The 17,949-nt window shown below is 49.2% G+C and overlaps 8 non-coding genes across 8 annotated transcripts; all 8 read right to left on the bottom strand.

The window, feature by feature from the left end:
- Positions 1 to 304: 304 nt before the first annotated feature.
- On the bottom strand, positions 305 to 423 carry LOC144206943 (5S ribosomal RNA). Its single transcript, XR_013328502.1, has one exon. It is a non-coding gene; the product is annotated as a 5S ribosomal RNA (ribosomal RNA).
- Positions 424 to 2,796: 2,373 nt separating this feature from the next.
- On the bottom strand, positions 2,797 to 2,915 carry LOC144206942 (5S ribosomal RNA). The gene has a single exon (XR_013328501.1). It is a non-coding gene; the product is annotated as a 5S ribosomal RNA (ribosomal RNA).
- Positions 2,916 to 5,288: 2,373 nt separating this feature from the next.
- On the bottom strand, positions 5,289 to 5,407 carry LOC144206941 (5S ribosomal RNA). The gene has a single exon (XR_013328500.1). It is a non-coding gene; the product is annotated as a 5S ribosomal RNA (ribosomal RNA).
- A 2,373-nt stretch (positions 5,408 to 7,780) lies between these two features.
- Positions 7,781 to 7,899, bottom strand: LOC144206940 (5S ribosomal RNA). The gene has a single exon (XR_013328499.1). It is a non-coding gene; the product is annotated as a 5S ribosomal RNA (ribosomal RNA).
- A 2,373-nt stretch (positions 7,900 to 10,272) lies between these two features.
- Positions 10,273 to 10,391, bottom strand: LOC144206939 (5S ribosomal RNA). The gene has a single exon (XR_013328498.1). It is a non-coding gene; the product is annotated as a 5S ribosomal RNA (ribosomal RNA).
- A 2,373-nt stretch (positions 10,392 to 12,764) lies between these two features.
- Positions 12,765 to 12,883, bottom strand: LOC144206915 (5S ribosomal RNA). Its single transcript, XR_013328478.1, has one exon. It is a non-coding gene; the product is annotated as a 5S ribosomal RNA (ribosomal RNA).
- Positions 12,884 to 15,199: 2,316 nt separating this feature from the next.
- Positions 15,200 to 15,318, bottom strand: LOC144206914 (5S ribosomal RNA). Its single transcript, XR_013328477.1, has one exon. It is a non-coding gene; the product is annotated as a 5S ribosomal RNA (ribosomal RNA).
- Positions 15,319 to 17,691: 2,373 nt separating this feature from the next.
- On the bottom strand, positions 17,692 to 17,810 carry LOC144206938 (5S ribosomal RNA). Its single transcript, XR_013328497.1, has one exon. It is a non-coding gene; the product is annotated as a 5S ribosomal RNA (ribosomal RNA).
- Positions 17,811 to 17,949: the final 139 nt, after the last annotated feature.

Raw genomic sequence — 17,949 nt, 5'->3', positions numbered from 1 at the left:
AAATGACTAAAAGGTATCCGTCCAAAGTCCGGCTGACAACGGTCAGTTTTGCCTGCACGTATAAGACTCACTCACTGGCCATTCAGAGAGAGCTGCAAGGACAACAGACTGTGAGCGGTTCACGCTGTTTGAGCTCTCCCCATTTCTGCAGTCTGGTAATAAACGTATATCCTGTAAATTGCTCTCACTCTTTCTCAAACCTGCTCCCTAGGTTGTTTTTCAGACCTATCAGTCGACTATTAAACGATTGAATGTGTGCGCTTTCTCTCTTTCATTTACACCGACCCCCAGAAAAAAATAAAAAAGCTTACAGCACCTGGTATTCCCAGGCGGTCTCCCATCCAAGTACTAACCAGGCCCGACCCTGCTTAGCTTCCGAGATCGGACGAGATCGGGCGTATTCAGGGTAGTATGGCCGTAAGCCGAGTGGACGTCTCAAACATAGCTATTTAAAAGTTCCAAGACCTCACTTGACAGACTCATCCAGCATGCAGTCTCCAAAAGCAATCATCAAAGTCGCCCCTCTTTGGCGACCAATATAGAGCATTCACAAGGTATAACGGCTGTCTAGTCTAATTAAACACTCCAGATTGTCCATAGGTATCCGTGTGTGCAAATCATTGTTTGTCTAGGTGTGCCCTTCTACTGGCTAGCAGCCACTTCAGGGAGAAACTGTCTCACCTGCTGTGGACACAACTCGCAAGGCAATGAACGACGCAAGCGCGGAAACGAGGCAAACGGGGACATATCCCTTCGAGATTCTGAACATGGATTTCATCGAAGCGAACCAAAGTGGCACATGCAAGTACTGTCTTGTGATCATCGACACACTTACCAAGTGGGTCGAGATGTGCCCATCCAAGAAAGCCGACGCCTTGGCAGTCGCAAAAGCCATATGCAAAAGGATCATTCCAAGCCATGGAATACCAACCAGTCATTTGGAGTGATAATGGTGATCGCTCCGTGAGCCACGTGGTCCAAACTCTGGGACGGCATCTTGGAGTCAACCTGAAAGATCGTTGCGCATGCCGCCCCCAAAGTGCTGGACTCGTTGAAGGAACCAATGGAGCGGTCAAACTCAAGACTCAGAAATACCACGGAAGACACGGGAAAACCACGGCTAGGAAGCCTGAGCCTGGTAGAAACAGACATGAGAATCATTCCAACAGCACAGGGATGCACACCATTTGAGGCAGTGGAGGGCAGAGCCTTCCACCTACCTATGTGGGAAAAAGATCCGGATGGTAGAAGAGAAAGGAGAAACAGATCCTGCCCTCAATCAGTGGTTATGCAAAATGTTCCAAGAAAGAACTGTCTGTAATAAATGCAAATGATCTGCCGACATCTTCTCTGTCTCCCACACAGGAGGTCCTGTCCCCAGGCGACCCGGTACTCGTCAAGGTGATAGAAAGAAAGTGCTGGTCTTCTCCATGTGGGGGCGGACCTCACCGCGTGATCCTGACCGCTAACTTCACCAAGTTGGCCACCGCCGTCAAAGCTGATGAACGATTGTTGGAGCTCACGACCATGATCCAGTGTGGGGCTCGGATGTCCCCCTCGAACACAAACACTGGTCAGTCTCCTCCAAAATCCTGATGGCTCTGTTCCCCTGGGTAAGAACAGCAAAGAACACCCCCCAGACCCGGAACATCTGGAGGCCAGCCATTGACTAGGGATTCCAGGCCCACGTCAACGCATCAGTCCGGCTGCCGAGAGGCCCTAGGCGCCATGGCCCAGGAGACTCATGCTGCACCTTCATCCCTGCCAAAGCATCCTACTCAGTCAATGATGCCCTACAAACTATGAAGAACATACGGAGCGCTATGACAAGAGAGCCGGTTCCACAACGAGGATGGCTTGCCTGGTTCCTCTCGGGCTCATGGATACAGACTCTTTTGAAAGCCCTGGTACCGTTCGTAACTGTTATTGCTCACGTGCTTGTTATCCGGACCTGTTGTTTGCCCTGCTTCTTTGATCAAACGTACCATTGATGCCACAGTCGAACACACCATGATTGTTGAAACCCAGCTAGTGCCATTTCGTATACACATGCCACAATCCATGTCCCAATCAGAACCTGGTGTTGTGCTACTGTCTGACAATGATAAATATGTCTTTCCTATTCTGACACACCAGGCCATGAGGCGATCCTCCCGAGCGGGAGGTCAAAGGAGGAATCATCCCTCAAATAAACGAGGGTCTTTCGCCCACTCCTGGTCGGTCTAAACTCCAGTTCGAAGTCATTTGTGAAGAATTTGGTTCAAAAGTAGCGTCGCTAACGAACGAGGTTCCAATGTATTTATACTCACAAGAGGTGGGAATAGTAAGATTATATCAGCTTTGGTGAGCATAAAAGCATCGTCCTCATACAAACTGTGAATGGCTGACATGTCAGCATAAACACTCAACAGTCTGACTGATCAATCAATCTTAGTCTTGTGATTGAGTTGACATGTCAGTGTCAGACACTGATCAGTTACTTTTTGCCCTGCAAATGACTAAAAGGTATCCGTCCAAAGTCCGGCTGACAACGGTCAGTTTTGCCTGCACGTATAAGACTCACTCACTGGCCATTCAGAGAGAGCTGCAAGGACAACAGACTGTGAGCGGTTCACGCTGTTTGAGCTCTCCCCATTTCTGCAGTCTGGTAATAAACGTATATCCTGTAAATTGCTCTCACTCTTTCTCAAACCTGCTCCCTAGGTTGTTTTTCAGACCTATCAGTCGACTATTAAACGATTGAATGTGTGCGCTTTCTCTCTTTCATTTACACCGACCCCCAGAAAAAAATAAAAAAGCTTACAGCACCTGGTATTCCCAGGCGGTCTCCCATCCAAGTACTAACCAGGCCCGACCCTGCTTAGCTTCCGAGATCGGACGAGATCGGGCGTATTCAGGGTAGTATGGCCGTAAGCCGAGTGGGCGTCTCAAACATAGCTATTTAAAAGTTCCAAGACCTCACTTGACAGACTCATCCAGCATGCAGTCTCCAAAAGCAATCATCAAAGTCGCCCCTCTTTGGCGACCAATATAGAGCATTCACAAGGTATAACGGCTGTCTAGTCTAATTAAACACTCCAGATTGTCCATAGGTATCCGTGTGTGCAAATCATTGTTTGTCTAGGTGTGCCCTTCTACTGGCTAGCAGCCACTTCAGGGAGAAACTGTCTCACCTGCTGTGGACACAACTCGCAAGGCAATGAACGACGCAAGCGCGGAAACGAGGCAAACGGGGACATATCCCTTCGAGATTCTGAACATGGATTTCATCGAAGCGAACCAAAGTGGCACATGCAAGTACTGTCTTGTGATCATCGACACACTTACCAAGTGGGTCGAGATGTGCCCATCCAAGAAAGCCGACGCCTTGGCAGTCGCAAAAGCCATATGCAAAAGGATCATTCCAAGCCATGGAATACCAACCAGTCATTTGGAGTGATAATGGTGATCGCTCCGTGAGCCACGTGGTCCAAACTCTGGGACGGCATCTTGGAGTCAACCTGAAAGATCGTTGCGCATGCCGCCCCCAAAGTGCTGGACTCGTTGAAGGAACCAATGGAGCGGTCAAACTCAAGACTCAGAAATACCACGGAAGACACGGGAAAACCACGGCTAGGAAGCCTGAGCCTGGTAGAAACAGACATGAGAATCATTCCAACAGCACAGGGATGCACACCATTTGAGGCAGTGGAGGGCAGAGCCTTCCACCTACCTATGTGGGAAAAAGATCCGGATGGTAGAAGAGAAAGGAGAAACAGATCCTGCCCTCAATCAGTGGTTATGCAAAATGTTCCAAGAAAGAACTGTCTGTAATAAATGCAAATGATCTGCCGACATCTTCTCTGTCTCCCACACAGGAGGTCCTGTCCCCAGGCGACCCGGTACTCGTCAAGGTGATAGAAAGAAAGTGCTGGTCTTCTCCATGTGGGGGCGGACCTCACCGCGTGATCCTGACCGCTAACTTCACCAAGTTGGCCACCGCCGTCAAAGCTGATGAACGATTGTTGGAGCTCACGACCATGATCCAGTGTGGGGCTCGGATGTCCCCCTCGAACACAAACACTGGTCAGTCTCCTCCAAAATCCTGATGGCTCTGTTCCCCTGGGTAAGAACAGCAAAGAACACCCCCCAGACCCGGAACATCTGGAGGCCAGCCATTGACTAGGGATTCCAGGCCCACGTCAACGCATCAGTCCGGCTGCCGAGAGGCCCTAGGCGCCATGGCCCAGGAGACTCATGCTGCACCTTCATCCCTGCCAAAGCATCCTACTCAGTCAATGATGCCCTACAAACTATGAAGAACATACGGAGCGCTATGACAAGAGAGCCGGTTCCACAACGAGGATGGCTTGCCTGGTTCCTCTCGGGCTCATGGATACAGACTCTTTTGAAAGCCCTGGTACCGTTCGTAACTGTTATTGCTCACGTGCTTGTTATCCGGACCTGTTGTTTGCCCTGCTTCTTTGATCAAACGTACCATTGATGCCACAGTCGAACACACCATGATTGTTGAAACCCAGCTAGTGCCATTTCGTATACACATGCCACAATCCATGTCCCAATCAGAACCTGGTGTTGTGCTACTGTCTGACAATGATAAATATGTCTTTCCTATTCTGACACACCAGGCCATGAGGCGATCCTCCCGAGCGGGAGGTCAAAGGAGGAATCATCCCTCAAATAAACGAGGGTCTTTCGCCCACTCCTGGTCGGTCTAAACTCCAGTTCGAAGTCATTTGTGAAGAATTTGGTTCAAAAGTAGCGTCGCTAACGAACGAGGTTCCAATGTATTTATACTCACAAGAGGTGGGAATAGTAAGATTATATCAGCTTTGGTGAGCATAAAAGCATCGTCCTCATACAAACTGTGAATGGCTGACATGTCAGCATAAACACTCAACAGTCTGACTGATCAATCAATCTTAGTCTTGTGATTGAGTTGACATGTCAGTGTCAGACACTGATCAGTTACTTTTTGCCCTGCAAATGACTAAAAGGTATCCGTCCAAAGTCCGGCTGACAACGGTCAGTTTTGCCTGCACGTATAAGACTCACTCACTGGCCATTCAGAGAGAGCTGCAAGGACAACAGACTGTGAGCGGTTCACGCTGTTTGAGCTCTCCCCATTTCTGCAGTCTGGTAATAAACGTATATCCTGTAAATTGCTCTCACTCTTTCTCAAACCTGCTCCCTAGGTTGTTTTTCAGACCTATCAGTCGACTATTAAACGATTGAATGTGTGCGCTTTCTCTCTTTCATTTACACCGACCCCCAGAAAAAAATAAAAAAGCTTACAGCACCTGGTATTCCCAGGCGGTCTCCCATCCAAGTACTAACCAGGCCCGACCCTGCTTAGCTTCCGAGATCGGACGAGATCGGGCGTATTCAGGGTAGTATGGCCGTAAGCCGAGAGGACGTCTCAAACATAGCTATTTAAAAGTTCCAAGACCTCACTTGACAGACTCATCCAGCATGCAGTCTCCAAAAGCAATCATCAAAGTCGCCCCTCTTTGGCGACCAATATAGAGCATTCACAAGGTATAACGGCTGTCTAGTCTAATTAAACACTCCAGATTGTCCATAGGTATCCGTGTGTGCAAATCATTGTTTGTCTAGGTGTGCCCTTCTACTGGCTAGCAGCCACTTCAGGGAGAAACTGTCTCACCTGCTGTGGACACAACTCGCAAGGCAATGAACGACGCAAGCGCGGAAACGAGGCAAACGGGGACATATCCCTTCGAGATTCTGAACATGGATTTCATCGAAGCGAACCAAAGTGGCACATGCAAGTACTGTCTTGTGATCATCGACACACTTACCAAGTGGGTCGAGATGTGCCCATCCAAGAAAGCCGACGCCTTGGCAGTCGCAAAAGCCATATGCAAAAGGATCATTCCAAGCCATGGAATACCAACCAGTCATTTGGAGTGATAATGGTGATCGCTCCGTGAGCCACGTGGTCCAAACTCTGGGACGGCATCTTGGAGTCAACCTGAAAGATCGTTGCGCATGCCGCCCCCAAAGTGCTGGACTCGTTGAAGGAACCAATGGAGCGGTCAAACTCAAGACTCAGAAATACCACGGAAGACACGGGAAAACCACGGCTAGGAAGCCTGAGCCTGGTAGAAACAGACACGAGAATCATTCCAACAGCACAGGGATGCACACCATTTGAGGCAGTGGAGGGCAGAGCCTTCCACCTACCTATGTGGGAAAAAGATCCGGATGGTAGAAGAGAAAGGAGAAACAGATCCTGCCCTCAATCAGTGGTTATGCAAAATGTTCCAAGAAAGAACTGTCTGTAATAAATGCAAATGATCTGCCGACATCTTCTCTGTCTCCCACACAGGAGGTCCTGTCCCCAGGCGACCCGGTACTCGTCAAGGTGATAGAAAGAAAGTGCTGGTCTTCTCCATGTGGGGGCGGACCTCACCGCGTGATCCTGACCGCTAACTTCACCAAGTTGGCCACCGCCGTCAAAGCTGATGAACGATTGTTGGAGCTCACGACCATGATCCAGTGTGGGGCTCGGATGTCCCCCTCGAACACAAACACTGGTCAGTCTCCTCCAAAATCCTGATGGCTCTGTTCCCCTGGGTAAGAACAGCAAAGAACACCCCCCAGACCCGGAACATCTGGAGGCCAGCCATTGACTAGGGATTCCAGGCCCACGTCAACGCATCAGTCCGGCTGCCGAGAGGCCCTAGGCGCCATGGCCCAGGAGACTCATGCTGCACCTTCATCCCTGCCAAAGCATCCTACTCAGTCAATGATGCCCTACAAACTATGAAGAACATACGGAGCGCTATGACAAGAGAGCCGGTTCCACAACGAGGATGGCTTGCCTGGTTCCTCTCGGGCTCATGGATACAGACTCTTTTGAAAGCCCTGGTACCGTTCGTAACTGTTATTGCTCACGTGCTTGTTATCCGGACCTGTTGTTTGCCCTGCTTCTTTGATCAAACGTACCATTGATGCCACAGTCGAACACACCATGATTGTTGAAACCCAGCTAGTGCCATTTCGTATACACATGCCACAATCCATGTCCCAATCAGAACCTGGTGTTGTGCTACTGTCTGACAATGATAAATATGTCTTTCCTATTCTGACACACCAGGCCATGAGGCGATCCTCCCGAGCGGGAGGTCAAAGGAGGAATCATCCCTCAAATAAACGAGGGTCTTTCGCCCACTCCTGGTCGGTCTAAACTCCAGTTCGAAGTCATTTGTGAAGAATTTGGTTCAAAAGTAGCGTCGCTAACGAACGAGGTTCCAATGTATTTATACTCACAAGAGGTGGGAATAGTAAGATTATATCAGCTTTGGTGAGCATAAAAGCATCGTCCTCATACAAACTGTGAATGGCTGACATGTCAGCATAAACACTCAACAGTCTGACTGATCAATCAATCTTAGTCTTGTGATTGAGTTGACATGTCAGTGTCAGACACTGATCAGTTACTTTTTGCCCTGCAAATGACTAAAAGGTATCCGTCCAAAGTCCGGCTGACAACGGTCAGTTTTGCCTGCACGTATAAGACTCACTCACTGGCCATTCAGAGAGAGCTGCAAGGACAACAGACTGTGAGCGGTTCACGCTGTTTGAGCTCTCCCCATTTCTGCAGTCTGGTAATAAACGTATATCCTGTAAATTGCTCTCACTCTTTCTCAAACCTGCTCCCTAGGTTGTTTTTCAGACCTATCAGTCGACTATTAAACGATTGAATGTGTGCGCTTTCTCTCTTTCATTTACACCGACCCCCAGAAAAAAATAAAAAAGCTTACAGCACCTGGTATTCCCAGGCGGTCTCCCATCCAAGTACTAACCAGGCCCGACCCTGCTTAGCTTCCGAGATCGGACGAGATCGGGCGTATTCAGGGTAGTATGGCCGTAAGCCGAGTGGACGTCTCAAACATAGCTATTTAAAAGTTCCAAGACCTCACTTGACAGACTCATCCAGCATGCAGTCTCCAAAAGCAATCATCAAAGTCGCCCCTCTTTGGCGACCAATATAGAGCATTCACAAGGTATAACGGCTGTCTAGTCTAATTAAACACTCCAGATTGTCCATAGGTATCCGTGTGTGCAAATCATTGTTTGTCTAGGTGTGCCCTTCTACTGGCTAGCAGCCACTTCAGGGAGAAACTGTCTCACCTGCTGTGGACACAACTCGCAAGGCAATGAACGACGCAAGCGCGGAAACGAGGCAAACGGGGACATATCCCTTCGAGATTCTGAACATGGATTTCATCGAAGCGAACCAAAGTGGCACATGCAAGTACTGTCTTGTGATCATCGACACACTTACCAAGTGGGTCGAGATGTGCCCATCCAAGAAAGCCGACGCCTTGGCAGTCGCAAAAGCCATATGCAAAAGGATCATTCCAAGCCATGGAATACCAACCAGTCATTTGGAGTGATAATGGTGATCGCTCCGTGAGCCACGTGGTCCAAACTCTGGGACGGCATCTTGGAGTCAACCTGAAAGATCGTTGCGCATGCCGCCCCCAAAGTGCTGGACTCGTTGAAGGAACCAATGGAGCGGTCAAACTCAAGACTCAGAAATCCCACGGAAGACACGGGAAAACCACGGCTAGGAAGCCTGAGCCTGGTAGAAACAGACATGAGAATCATTCCAACAGCACAGGGATGCACACCATTTGAGGCAGTGGAGGGCAGAGCCTTCCACCTACCTATGTGGGAAAAAGATCCGGATGGTAGAAGAGAAAGGAGAAACAGATCCTGCCCTCAATCAGTGGTTATGCAAAATGTTCCAAGAAAGAACTGTCTGTAATAAATGCAAATGATCTGCCGACATCTTCTCTGTCTCCCACACAGGAGGTCCTGTCCCCAGGCGACCCGGTACTCGTCAAGGTGATAGAAAGAAAGTGCTGGTCTTCTCCATGTGGGGGCGGACCTCACCGCGTGATCCTGACCGCTAACTTCACCAAGTTGGCCACCGCCGTCAAAGCTGATGAACGATTGTTGGAGCTCACGACCATGATCCAGTGTGGGGCTCGGATGTCCCCCTCGAACACAAACACTGGTCAGTCTCCTCCAAAATCCTGATGGCTCTGTTCCCCTGGGTAAGAACAGCAAAGAACACCCCCCAGACCCGGAACATCTGGAGGCCAGCCATTGACTAGGGATTCCAGGCCCACGTCAACGCATCAGTCCGGCTGCCGAGAGGCCCTAGGCGCCATGGCCCAGGAGACTCATGCTGCACCTTCATCCCTGCCAAAGCATCCTACTCAGTCAATGATGCCCTACAAACTATGAAGAACATACGGAGCGCTATGACAAGAGAGCCGGTTCCACAACGAGGATGGCTTGCCTGGTTCCTCTCGGGCTCATGGATACAGACTCTTTTGAAAGCCCTGGTACCGTTCGTAACTGTTATTGCTCACGTGCTTGTTATCCGGACCTGTTGTTTGCCCTGCTTCTTTGATCAAACGTACCATTGATGCCACAGTCGAACACACCATGATTGTTGAAACCCAGCTAGTGCCATTTCGTATACACATGCCACAATCCATGTCCCAATCAGAACCTGGTGTTGTGCTACTGTCTGACAATGATAAATATGTCTTTCCTATTCTGACACACCAGGCCATGAGGCGATCCTCCCGAGCGGGAGGTCAAAGGAGGAATCATCCCTCAAATAAACGAGGGTCTTTCGCCCACTCCTGGTCGGTCTAAACTCCAGTTCGAAGTCATTTGTGAAGAATTTGGTTCAAAAGTAGCGTCGCTAACGAACGAGGTTCCAATGTATTTATACTCACAAGAGGTGGGAATAGTAAGATTATATCAGCTTTGGTGAGCATAAAAGCATCGTCCTCATACAAACTGTGAATGGCTGACATGTCAGCATAAACACTCAACAGTCTGACTGATCAATCAATCTTAGTCTTGTGATTGAGTTGACATGTCAGTGTCAGACACTGATCAGTTACTTTTTGCCCTGCAAATGACTAAAAGGTATCCGTCCAAAGTCCGGCTGACAACGGTCAGTTTTGCCTGCACGTATAAGACTCACTCACTGGCCATTCAGAGAGAGCTGCAAGGACAACAGACTGTGAGCGGTTCACGCTGTTTGAGCTCTCCCCATTTCTGCAGTCTGGTAATAAACGTATATCCTGTAAATTGCTCTCACTCTTTCTCAAACCTGCTCCCTAGGTTGTTTTTCAGACCTATCAGTCGACTATTAAACGATTGAATGTGTGCGCTTTCTCTCTTTCATTTACACCGACCCCCAGAAAAAAATAAAAAAGCTTACAGCACCTGGTATTCCCAGGCGGTCTCCCATCCAAGTACTAACCAGGCCCGACCCTGCTTAGCTTCCGAGATCGGACGAGATCGGGCGTATTCAGGGTAGTATGGCCGTAAGCCGAGTGGACGTCTCAAACATAGCTATTTAAAAGTTCCAAGACCTCACTTGACAGACTCATCCAGCATGCAGTCTCCAAAAGCAATCATCAAAGTCGCCCCTCTTTGGCGACCAATATAGAGCATTCACAAGGTATAACGGCTGTCTAGTCTAATTAAACACTCCAGATTGTCCATAGGTATCCGTGTGTGCAAATCATTGTTTGTCTAGGTGTGCCCTTCTACTGGCTAGCAGCCACTTCAGGGAGAAACTGTCTCACCTGCTGTGGACACAACTCGCAAGGCAATGAACGACGCAAGCGCGGAAACGAGGCAAACGGGGACATATCCCTTCGAGATTCTGAACATGGATTTCATCGAAGCGAACCAAAGTGGCACATGCAAGTACTGTCTTGTGATCATCGACACACTTACCAAGTGGGTCGAGATGTGCCCATCCAAGAAAGCCGACGCCTTGGCAGTCGCAAAAGCCATATGCAAAAGGATCATTCCAAGCCATGGAATACCAACCAGTCATTTGGAGTGATAATGGTGATCGCTCCGTGAGCCACGTGGTCCAAACTCTGGGACGGCATCTTGGAGTCAACCTGAAAGATCGTTGCGCATGCCGCCCCCAAAGTGCTGGACTCGTTGAAGGAACCAATGGAGCGGTCAAACTCAAGACTCAGAAATACCACGGAAGACACGGGAAAACCACGGCTAGGAAGCCTGAGCCTGGTAGAAACAGACATGAGAATCATTCCAACAGCACAGGGATGCACACCATTTGAGGCAGTGGAGGGCAGAGCCTTCCACCTACCTATGTGGGAAAAAGATCCGGATGGTAGAAGAGAAAGGAGAAACAGATCCTGCCCTCAATCAGTGGTTATGCAAAATGTTCCAAGAAAGAACTGTCTGTAATAAATGCAAATGATCTGCCGACATCTTCTCTGTCTCCCACACAGGAGGTCCTGTCCCCAGGCGACCCGGTACTCGTCAAGGTGATAGAAAGAAAGTGCTGGTCTTCTCCATGTGGGGGCGGACCTCACCGCGTGATCCTGACCGCTAACTTCACCAAGTTGGCCACCGCCGTCAAAGCTGATGAACGATTGTTGGAGCTCACGACCATGATCCAGTGTGGGGCTCGGATGTCCCCCTCGAACACAAACACTGGTCAGTCTCCTCCAAAATCCTGATGGCTCTGTTCCCCTGGGTAAGAACAGCAAAGAACACCCCCCAGACCCGGAACATCTGGAGGCCAGCCATTGACTAGGGATTCCAGGCCCACGTCAACGCATCAGTCCGGCTGCCGAGAGGCCCTAGGCGCCATGGCCCAGGAGACTCATGCTGCACCTTCATCCCTGCCAAAGCATCCTACTCAGTCAATGATGCCCTACAAACTATGAAGAACATACGGAGCGCTATGACAAGAGAGCCGGTTCCACAACGAGGATGGCTTGCCTGGTTCCTCTCGGGCTCATGGATACAGACTCTTTTGAAAGCCCTGGTACCGTTCGTAACTGTTATTGCTCACGTGCTTGTTATCCGGACCTGTTGTTTGCCCTGCTTCTTTGATCAAACGTACCATTGATGCCACAGTCGAACACACCATGATTGTTGAAACCCAGCTAGTGCCATTTCGTATACACATGCCACAATCCATGTCCCAATCAGAACCTGGTGTTGTGCTACTGTCTGACAATGATAAATATGTCTTTCCTATTCTGACACACCAGGCCATGAGGCGATCCTCCCGAGCGGGAGGTCAAAGGAGGAATCATCCCTCAAATAAACGAGGGTCTTTCGCCCACTCCTGGTCGGTCTAAACTCCAGTTCGAAGTCATTTGTGAAGAATTTGGTTCAAAAGTAGCGTCGCTAACGAACGAGGTTCCAATGTATTTATACTCACAAGAGGTGGGAATAGTAAGATTATATCAGCTTTGGTGAGCATAAAAGCATCGTCCTCATACAAACTGTGAATGGCTGACATGTCAGCATAAACACTCAACAGTCTGACTGATCAATCAATCTTAGTCTTGTGATTGAGTTGACATGTCAGTGTCAGACACTGATCAGTTACTTTTTGCCCTGCAAATGACTAAAAGGTATCCGTCCAAAGTCCGGCTGACAACGGTCAGTTTTGCCTGCACGTATAAGACTCACTCACTGGCCATTCAGAGAGAGCTGCAAGGACAACAGACTGTGAGCGGTTCACGCTGTTTGAGCTCTCCCCATTTCTGCAGTCTGGTAATAAACGTATATCCTGTAAATTGCTCTCACTCTTTCTCAAACCTGCTCCCTAGGTTGTTTTTCAGACCTATCAGTCGACTATTAAACGATTGAATGTGTGCGCTTTCTCTCTTTCATTTACACCGACCCCCAGAAAAAAATAAAAAAGCTTACAGCACCTGGTATTCCCAGGCAGTCTCCCATCCAAGTACTAACCAGGCCCGACCCTGCTTAGCTTCCGAGGTGGGACGAGATCAGGCGTATTCAGGGTAGTATGGCCGTAAGCCGAGAGGACGTCTCAAACATAGCTATTTAAAAGTTCCAAGACCTCACTTGACAGACTCATCCAGCATGCAGTCTCCAAAAGCAATCATCAAAGTCGCCCCTCTTTGGCGACCAATATAGAGCATTCACAAGGTATAACGGCTGTCTAGTCTAATTAAACACTCCAGATTGTCCATAGGTATCCGTGTGTGCAAATCATTGTTTGTCTAGGTGTGCCCTTCTACTGGCTAGCAGCCACTTCAGGGAGAAACTGTCTCACCTGCTGTGGACACAACTCGCAAGGCAATGAACGACGCAAGCGCGGAAACGAGGCAAACGGGGACATATCCCTTCGAGATTCTGAACATGGATTTCATCGAAGCGAACCAAAGTGGCACATGCAAGTACTGTCTTGTGATCATCGACACACTTACCAAGTGGGTCGAGATGTGCCCATCCAAGAAAGCCGACGCCTTGGCAGTCGCAAAAGCCATATGCAAAAGGATCATTCCAAGCCATGGAATACCAACCAGTCATTTGGAGTGATAATGGTGATCGCTCCGTGAGCCACGTGGTCCAAACTCTGGGACGGCATCTTGGAGTCAACCTGAAAGATCGTTGCGCATGCCGCCCCCAAAGTGCTGGACTCGTTGAAGGAACCAATGGAGCGGTCAAACTCAAGACTCAGAAATACCACGGAAGACACGGGAAAACCACGGCTAGGAAGCCTGAGCCTGGTAGAAACAGACACGAGAATCATTCCAACAGCACAGGGATGCACACCATTTGAGGCAGTGGAGGGCAGAGCCTTCCACCTACCTATGTGGGAAAAAGATCCGGATGGTAGAAGAGAAAGGAGAAACAGATCCTGCCCTCAATCAGTGGTTATGCAAAATGTTCCAAGAAAGAACTGTCTGTAATAAATGCAAATGATCTGCCGACATCTTCTCTGTCTCCCACACAGGAGGTCCTGTCCCCAGGCGACCCGGTACTCGTCAAGGTGATAGAAAGAAAGTGCTGGTCTTCTCCATGTGGGGGCGGACCTCACCGCGTGATCCTGACCGCTAACTTCACCAAGTTGGCCACCGCCGTCAAAGCTGATGAACGATTGTTGGAGCTCACGACCATGATCCAGTGTGGGGCTCGGATGTCCCCCTCGAACACAAACACTGGTCAGTCTCCTCCAAAATCCTGATGGCTCTGTTCCCCTGGGTAAGAACAGCAAAGAACACCCCCCAGACCCGGAACATCTGGAGGCCAGCCATTGACTAGGGATTCCAGGCCCACGTCAACGCATCAGTCCGGCTGCCGAGAGGCCCTAGGCGCCATGGCCCAGGAGACTCATGCTGCACCTTCATCCCTGCCAAAGCATCCTACTCAGTCAATGATGCCCTACAAACTATGAAGAACATACGGAGCGCTATGACAAGAGAGCCGGTTCCACAACGAGGATGGCTTGCCTGGTTCCTCTCGGGCTCATGGATACAGACTCTTTTGAAAGCCCTGGTACCGTTCGTAACTGTTATTGCTCACGTGCTTGTTATCCGGACCTGTTGTTTGCCCTGCTTCTTTGATCAAACGTACCATTGATGCCACAGTCGAACACACCATGATTGTTGAAACCCAGCTAGTGCCATTTCGTATACACATGCCACAATCCATGTCCCAATCAGAACCTGGTGTTGTGCTACTGTCTGACAATGATAAATATCTTCCCTATTCTGACACACCAGGCCATGAGGCGATCCTCCCGAGCGGGAGGTCAAAGGAGGAATCATCCCTCAAATAAACGAGGGTCTTTCGCCCACTCCTGGTCGGTCTAAACTCCAGTTCGAAGTCATTTGTGAAGAATTTGGTTCAAAAGTAGCGTCGCTAACGAACGAGGTTCCAATGTATTTATACTCACAAGAGGTGGGAATAGTAAGATTATATGTCAGCATAAACACTCAACAGTCTGACTGATCAATCAATCTTAGTCTTGTGATTGAGTTGACATGTCAGTGTCAGACACTGATCAGTTACTTTTTGCCCTGCAAATGACTAAAAGGTATCCGTCCAAAGTCCGGCTGACAACGGTCAGTTTTGCCTGCACGTATAAGACTCACTCACTGGCCATTCAGAGAGAGCTGCAAGGACAACAGACTGTGAGCGGTTCACGCTGTTTGAGCTCTCCCCATTTCTGCAGTCTGGTAATAAACGTATATCCTGTAAATTGCTCTCACTCTTTCTCAAACCTGCTCCCTAGGTTGTTTTTCAGACCTATCAGTCGATTATTAAACGATTGAATGTGTGCGCTTTCTCTCTTTCATTTACACCGACCCCCAGAAAAAAATAAAAAAGCTTACAGCACCTGGTATTCCCAGGCGGTCTCCCATCCACGTGCTAACCAGGCCCGACCCTGCTTAGCTTCCGAGATCGGACGAGATCGGGCGTATTCAGGGTAGTATGGCCGTAAGCCGGGAGGACGTCTCAAACATAGCTATTTAAAAGTTCCAAGACCTCACTTGACAGACTCATCCAGCATGCAGTCTCCAAAAGCAATCATCAAAGTCGCCCCTCTTTGGCGACCAATATAGAGCATTCACAAGGTATAACGGCTGTCTAGTCTAATTAAACACTCCAGATTGTCCATAGGTATCCGTGTGTGCAAATCATTGTTTGTCTAGGTGTGCCCTTCTACTGGCTAGCAGCCACTTCAGGGAGAAACTGTCTCACCTGCTGTGGACACAACTCGCAAGGCAATGAACGACGCAAGCGCGGAAACGAGGCAAACGGGGACATATCCCTTCGAGATTCTGAACATGGATTTCATCGAAGCGAACCAAAGTGGCACATGCAAGTACTGTCTTGTGATCATCGACACACTTACCAAGTGGGTCGAGATGTGCCCATCCAAGAAAGCCGACGCCTTGGCAGTCGCAAAAGCCATATGCAAAAGGATCATTCCAAGCCATGGAATACCAACCAGTCATTTGGAGTGATAATGGTGATCGCTCCGTGAGCCACGTGGTCCAAACTCTGGGACGGCATCTTGGAGTCAACCTGAAAGATCGTTGCGCATGCCGCCCCCAAAGTGCTGGACTCGTTGAAGGAACCAATGGAGCGGTCAAACTCAAGACTCAGAAATACCACGGAAGACACGGGAAAACCACGGCTAGGAAGCCTGAGCCTGGTAGAAACAGACACGAGAATCATTCCAACAGCACAGGGATGCACACCATTTGAGGCAGTGGAGGGCAGAGCCTTCCACCTACCTATGTGGGAAAAAGATCCGGATGGTAGAAGAGAAAGGAGAAACAGATCCTGCCCTCAATCAGTGGTTATGCAAAATGTTCCAAGAAAGAACTGTCTGTAATAAATGCAAATTATCTGCCGACATCTTCTCTGTCTCCCACACAGGAGGTCCTGTCCCCAGGCGACCCGGTACTCGTCAAGGTGATAGAAAGAAAGTGCTGGTCTTCTCCATGTGGGGGCGGACCTCACCGCGTGATCCTGACCGCTAACTTCACCAAGTTGGCCACCGCCGTCAAAGCTGATGAACGATTGTTGGAGCTCACGACCATGATCCAGTGTGGGGCTCGGATGTCCCCCTCGAACACAAACACTGGTCAGTCTCCTCCAAAATCCTGATGGCTCTGTTCCCCTGGGTAAGAACAGCAAAGAACACCCCCCAGACCCGGAACATCTGGAGGCCAGCCATTGACTAGGGATTCCAGGCCCACGTCAACGCATCAGTCCGGCTGCCGAGAGGCCCTAGGCGCCATGGCCCAGGAGACTCATGCTGCACCTTCATCCCTGCCAAAGCATCCTACTCAGTCAATGATGCCCTACAAACTATGAAGAACATACGGAGCGCTATGACAAGAGAGCCGGTTCCACAACGAGGATGGCTTGCCTGGTTCCTCTCGGGCTCATGGATACAGACTCTTTTGAAAGCCCTGGTACCGTTCGTAACTGTTATTGCTCACGTGCTTGTTATCCGGACCTGTTGTTTGCCCTGCTTCTTTGATCAAACGTACCATTGATGCCACAGTCGAACACACCATGATTGTTGAAACCCAGCTAGTGCCATTTCGTATACACATGCCACAATCCATGTCCCAATCAGAACCTGGTGTTGTGCTACTGTCTGACAATGATAAATATGTCTTTCCTATTCTGACACACCAGGCCATGAGGCGATCCTCCCGAGCGGGAGGTCAAAGGAGGAATCATCCCTCAAATAAACGAGGGTCTTTCGCCCACTCCTGGTCGGTCTAAACTCCAGTTCGAAGTCATTTGTGAAGAATTTGGTTCAAAAGTAGCGTCGCTAACGAACGAGGTTCCAATGTATTTATACTCACAAGAGGTGGGAATAGTAAGATTATATCAGCTTTGGTGAGCATAAAAGCATCGTCCTCATACAAACTGTGAATGGCTGACATGTCAGCATAAACACTCAACAGTCTGACTGATCAATCAATCTTAGTCTTGTGATTGAGTTGACATGTCAGTGTCAGACACTGATCAGTTACTTTTTGCCCTGCAAATGACTAAAAGGTATCCGTCCAAAGTCCGGCTGACAACGGTCAGTTTTGCCTGCACGTATAAGACTCACTCACTGGCCATTCAGAGAGAGCTGCAAGGACAACAGACTGTGAGCGGTTCACGCTGTTTGAGCTCTCCCCATTTCTGCAGTCTGGTAATAAACGTATATCCTTTAAATTGCTCTCACTCTTTCTCAAACCTGCTCCCTAGGTTGTTTTTCAGACCTATCAGTCGACTATTAAACGATTGAATGTGTGCGCTTTCTCTCTTTCATTTACACCGACCCCCAGAAAAAAATAAAAAAGCTTACAGCACCTGGTATTCCCAGGCGGTCTCCCATCCAAGTACTAACCAGGCCCGACCCTGCTTAGCTTCCGAGATCGGACGAGATCGGGCGTATTCAGGGTAGTATGGCCGTAAGCCAAGAGGATGTCTCAAACATAGCTATTTAAAAGTTCCAAGACCTCACTTGACAGACTCATCCAGCATGCAGTCTCCAAAAGCAATCATCAAAGTCGCCCCTCTTTGGCGACCAATATAGAGCATTCACAAGGTATAACG

Source organism: Stigmatopora nigra, chromosome 13 (genome assembly GCF_051989575.1).
Source record: "Stigmatopora nigra isolate UIUO_SnigA chromosome 13, RoL_Snig_1.1, whole genome shotgun sequence".
NCBI lineage: Eukaryota > Metazoa > Chordata > Actinopteri > Syngnathiformes > Syngnathidae > Stigmatopora > Stigmatopora nigra.
The sequence above is the reverse complement of the archived record's forward strand: the minus strand, read 5'-3'. Positions and strand labels throughout refer to the sequence as shown.